We start from the raw sequence: 6,000 nt of genomic DNA, 5'->3' as shown, positions 1-6,000 counted from the left end.
TTTTATTTTTATTTTTAATGTTTTTTTTTCTTCCTTTTTACTAATAACCACCTTGTTGCCTGCAATGCTGTCGTCTGGGGAAGACACTTGAATGTGCAATGGGCGTTGTAGGATGATGATGTCCCACCTCGTTGGAGGTAGGGAGGCCCAGTAACACTTTCAAAGTATCAGGCAGTACGAAACTCTCTTCTGTTATTATTTAAGCTCTAACGTTTCCTCATATTTTTTAAATATTTTTTTTCTAATATGTAACTGATACGTTATTTGTTCTTTCCTTTCTCACCTTTTTTTAATCTTTATTTTTAATGTTTTTTTTCTTCCTTTTTACTAATAACCACCTTGTGGCCTGCAATGCTGTCGTCTGGGGAAGACACTTGAATGTGCAATGGGCGTTGTAGGATGATGATGTCCCACCTCGTTGGAGGTAGGGAGGCCCAGTAACACTTTCAAAGTATCAGGCAGTACAAAACTCTCTTCTGTTATTATTTAAGCTCTAACGTTTCCTCATATTTTTTAAATATTTTTTTTCTAATATGTAACTGATACGTTATTTGTTCTTTCTTTTCTCACCTTTTTTTAATCTTTATTTTTAATGTTTTTTTTTTCTTCCTTTTTACTAATAACCACCTTGTTGCCTGCAATGCTGTCGTCTGGGGAAGACACTTGAATGTGCAATGGGCGTTGTAGGATGATGATGTCCCATCTCGTTGGAGGTAGGGAGGCCCAGTAACACTTTCTCAGGCAGTACAAAACTCTCTTCTGTTATTATTTAAGCTCTAACGTTTCCTCATATTTTTTAAATATTTTTTTTTCTAATATGTAACTGATACGTTATTTGTTCTTTCCTTTCTCACCTTTTTTTTATTTTTATTTTTAATGTTTTTTTTTCTTCCTTTTTACTAATAACCACCTTGTTGCCTGCAATGCTGTCGTCTGGGGAAGACACTTGAATGTGCAATGGGCGTTGTAGGATGATGATGTCCCACCTCGTTGGAGGTAGGGAGGCCCAGTAACACTTTCAAAGTATCAGGCAGTACGAAACTCTCTTCTGTTATTATTTAAGCTCTAACGTTTCCTCATATTTTTTAAATATTTTTTTTCTAATATGTAACTGATACGTTATTTGTTCTTTCCTTTCTCACCTTTTTTTAATCTTTATTTTTAATGTTTTTTTTCTTCCTTTTTACTAATAACCACCTTGTGGCCTGCAATGCTGTCGTCTGGGGAAGACACTTGAATGTGCAATGGGCGTTGTAGGATGATGATGTCCCACCTCGTTGGAGGTAGGGAGGCCCAGTAACACTTTCAAAGTATCAGGCAGTACGAAACTCTCTTCTGTTATTATTTAAGCTCTAACGTTTCCTCATATTTTTTAAATATTTTTTTTCTAATATGTAACTGATACGTTATTTGTTCTTTCCTTTCTCACCTTTTTTTAATCTTTATTTTTAATGTTTTTTTTCTTCCTTTTTACTAATAACCACCTTGTGGCCTGCAATGCTGTCGTCTGGGGAAGACACTTGAATGTGCAATGGGCGTTGTAGGATGATGATGTCCCACCTCGTTGGAGGTAGGGAGGCCCAGTAACACTTTCAAAGTATCAGGCAGTACGAAACTCTCTTCTGTTATTATTTAAGCTCTAACGTTTCCTCATATTTTTTAAATATTTTTTTTCTAATATGTAACTGATACGTTATTTGTTCTTTCCTTTCTCACCTTTTTTTAATCTTTATTTTTAATGTTTTTTTTTCTTCCTTTTTACTAATAACCACCTCGTTGGCTGCAATGCTGTCGTCTGGGGAAGACACTTGAATGTGCAATGGGCGTTGTAGGATGATGATGTCCCACCTCGTTGGAGGTAGGGAGGCCCAGTAACACTTTCAAAGTATCAGGCAGTACAAAACTCTCTTCTGTTATTATTTAAGCTCTAACGTTTCCTCATATTTTTTAAATATTTTTTTTCTAATATGTAACTGATACGTTATTTGTTCTTTCCTTTCTCACCTTTTTTTTATTTTTATTTTTAATGTTTTTTTTCTTCCTTTTTACTAATAACCACCTTGTTGCCTGCAATGCTGTCGTCTGGGGAAGACACTTGAATGTGCAATGGGCGTTGTAGGATGATGATGTCCCACCTCGTTGGAGGTAGGGAGGCCCAGTAACACTTTCAAAGTATCAGGCAGTACAAAACTCTCTTCTGTTATTATTTAAGCTCTAACGTTTCCTCATATTTTTTAAATATTTTTTTTCTAATATGTAACTGATAAGTTATTTGTTCTTTCCTTTCTCACCTTTTTTTAATCTTTTTTTTTTTTAATGTTTTTTTTCTTCCTTTTTACTAATAACCACCTTGTTGCCTGCAATGCTGTCGTCTGGGGAAGACACTAGAATGTGCAATGGGCGTTGTAGGATGATGATGTCCCACCTCGTTTGAGGTAGGGAGGCCCAGTAACACTTTCAAGGTATCAGGCAGTACAAAACTCTCTTCTTTTATTATTTAAGGTCTAACGTTTCCTCATATTTTTTAAATATTTTTTTTCTAATATGTAACTGATACGTTATTTGTTCTTTCCTTTCTCACCTTTTTTTAATCTTTATTTTTAATGTTTATTTTTCTTCCTTTTTACTAATAACCACCTTGTTGCCTGCAATGCTGTCGTCTGGGGAAGACACTTGAATGTGCAATGGGCGTTGTAGGATGATGATGTCCCACCTCGTTGGAGGTAGGGAGGCCCAGTAACACTTTCAAAGTATCAGGCAGTACGAAACTCTCTTCTGTTATTATTTAAGCTCTAACGTTTCCTCATATTTTTTAAATATTTTTTTTCTAATATGTAACTGATACGTTATTTGTTCTTTCCTTTCTCACCTTTTTTTAATCTTTATTTTTAATGTTTTTTTTCTTCCATTTTACTAATAACCACCTTGTGGCTTGCAATGCTGTCGTCTGGGGAAGACACTTGAATGTGCAATGGGCGTTGTAGGATGATGATGTCCCACCTCGTTGGAGGTAGGGAGGCCCAGTAACACTTTCAAAGTATCAGGCAGTACAAAACTCTCTTCTGTTATTATTTAAGCTCTAACGTTTCCTCATATTTTTTAAATATTTATTTTCTAATATGTAACTGATACGTTATTTGTTCTTTCTTTTCTCACCTTTTTTTAATCTTTATTTTTAATGTTTTTTTTTCTTTCTTTTTACTAATAACCACCTTGTTGCCTGCAATGCTGTCGTCTGGGGAAGACACTTGAATGTGCAATGGGCGTTGTAGGATGATGATGTCCCACCTCGTTGGAGGTAGGGAGGCCCAGTAACACTTTCTCAGGCAGTACAAAACTCTCTTCTGTTATTATTTAAGCTCTAACGTTTCCTCATATTTTTTAAATATTTTTTTTCTAATATGTAACTGATACGTTATTTGTTCTTTCCTTTCTCACCTTTTTTTTATTTTTATTTTTAATGTTTTTTTTTCTTCCTTTTTACTAATAACCACCTTGTTGCCTGCAATGCTGTCGTCTGGGGAAGACACTTGAATGTGCAATGGGCGTTGTAGGATGATGATGTCCCACCTCGTTGGAGGTAGGGAGGCCCAGTAACACTTTCAAAGTATCAGGCAGTACGAAACTCTCTTCTGTTATTATTTAAGCTCTAACGTTTCCTCATATTTTTTAAATATTTTTTTTCTAATATGTAACTGATACGTTATTTGTTCTTTCCTTTCTCACCTTTTTTTAATCTTTATTTTTAATGTTTTTTTTCTTCCTTTTTACTAATAACCACCTTGTGGCCTGCAATGCTGTCGTCTGGGGAAGACACTTGAATGTGCAATGGGCGTTGTAGGATGATGATGTCCCACCTCGTTGGAGGTAGGGAGGCCCAGTAACACTTTCAAAGTATCAGGCAGTACAAAACTCTCTTCTGTTATTATTTAAGCTCTAACGTTTCCTCATATTTTTTAAATATTTTTTTTCTAATATGTAACTGATACGTTATTTGTTCTTTCCTTTCTCACCTTTTTTTAATCTTTATTTTTAATGTTTTTTTTTCTTCCTTTTTACTAATAACCACCTCGTTGGCTGCAATGCTGTCGTCTGGGGAAGACACTTGAATGTGCAATTGGCGTTGTAGGATGATGATGTCCCACCTCGTTGGAGGTAGGGAGGCCCAGTAACACTTTCAAAGTATCAGGCAGTACAAAACTCTCTTCTGTTATTATTTAAGCTCTAACGTTTCCTCATATTTTTTAAATATTTTTTTCTAATATGTAACTGATACGTTATTTGTTCTTTCCTTTCTCACCTTTTTTTTATTTTTATTTTTAATGTTTTTTTTCTTCCTTTTTACTAATAACCACCTTGTTGCCTGCAATGCTGTCGTCTGGGGAAGACACTTGAGTGTGCAATGGGCGTTGTAGGATGATGATGTCCCACCTCGTTGGAGGTAGGGAGGCCCAGTAACACTTTCAAAGTATCAGGCAGTACAAAACTCTCTTCTGTTATTATTTAAGCTCTAACGTTTCCTCATATTTTTTAAATATTTTTTTTCTAATATGTAACTGATAAGTTATTTGTTCTTTCCTTTCTCACCTTTTTTTAATCTTTTTTTTTAATGTTTTTTTTCTTCCTTTTTACTAATAACCACCTTGTTGCCTGCAATGCTGTCGTCTGGGGAAGACACTAGAATGTGCAATGGGCGTTGTAGGATGATGATGTCCCACCTCGTTTGAGGTAGGGAGGCCCAGTAACACTTTCAAGGTATCAGGCAGTACAAAACTCTCTTCTTTTATTATTTAAGGTCTAACGTTTCCTCATATTTTTTAAATATTTTTTTTCTAATATGTAACTGATACGTTATTTGTTCTTTCCTTTCTCACCTTTTTTTAATCTTTATTTTTAATGTTTTTTTTTCTTCCTTTTTACTAATAACCACCTTGTTGCCTGCAATGCTGTCGTCTGGGGAAGACACTTGAATGTGCAATGGGCGTTGTAGGATGATGATGTCCCACCTCGTTGGAGGTAGGGAGGCCCAGTAACACTTTCAAAGTATCAGGCAGTACGAAACTCTCTTCTGTTATTATTTAAGCTCTAACGTTTCCTCATATTTTTTAAATATTTTTTTTCTAATATGTAACTGATACGTTATTTGTTCTTTCCTTTCTCACCTTTTTTTAATCTTTATTTTTAATGTTTTTTTTCTTCCTTTTTACTAATAACCACCTTGTGGCCTGCAATGCTGTCGTCTGGGGAAGACACTTGGATGTGCAATGGGCGTTGTAGGATGATGATGTCCCACCTCGTTGGAGGTAGGGAGGCCCAGTAACACTTTCAAAGTATCAGGCAGTACAAAACTCTCTTCTGTTATTATTTAAGCTCTAACGTTTCCTCATATTTTTTAAATATTTTTTTTCTAATATGTAACTGATACGTTATTTGTTCTTTCTTTTCTCACCTTTTTTTAATCTTTATTTTTAATGTTTTTTTTTCTTCCTTTTTACTAATAACCACCTTGTTGCCTGCAATGCTGTCGTCTGGGGAAGACACTTGAATGTGCAATGGGCGTTGTAGGATGATGATGTCCCACCTCGTTGGAGGTAGGGAGGCCCAGTAACACTTTCAAAGTATCACGCAGTACGAAACTCTCTTCTGTTATTATTTAAGCTCTAACGTTTCCTCATATTTTTTAAATATTTTTTTTCTAATATGTAACTGATACGTTATTTGTTCTTTCCTTTCTCACCTTTTTTTTATTTTTATTTTTAATGTTTTTTTTTCTTCCTTTTTACTAATAACCACCTTGTTGCCTGCAATGCTGTCGTCTGGGGAAGACACTTGAATGTGCAATGGGCGTTGTAGGATGATTATGTCCCACCTCGTTGGAGGTAGGGAGGCCCAGTAACACTTTCAAAGTATCAGGCAGTACGAAACTCTCTTCTGTTATTATTTAAGCTCTAACGTTTCCTCATATTTTTTAAATATTTTTTTTCTAATATGTAACTGATA

This window comes from Parasteatoda tepidariorum, chromosome 9 (assembly GCF_982258835.1).
Source record: "Parasteatoda tepidariorum strain Cologne lab strain chromosome 9, Ptep-v5.0, whole genome shotgun sequence".
Classification (NCBI taxonomy): domain Eukaryota; kingdom Metazoa; phylum Arthropoda; class Arachnida; order Araneae; family Theridiidae; genus Parasteatoda; species Parasteatoda tepidariorum.
This window is presented reverse-complemented; position numbering follows the sequence as displayed.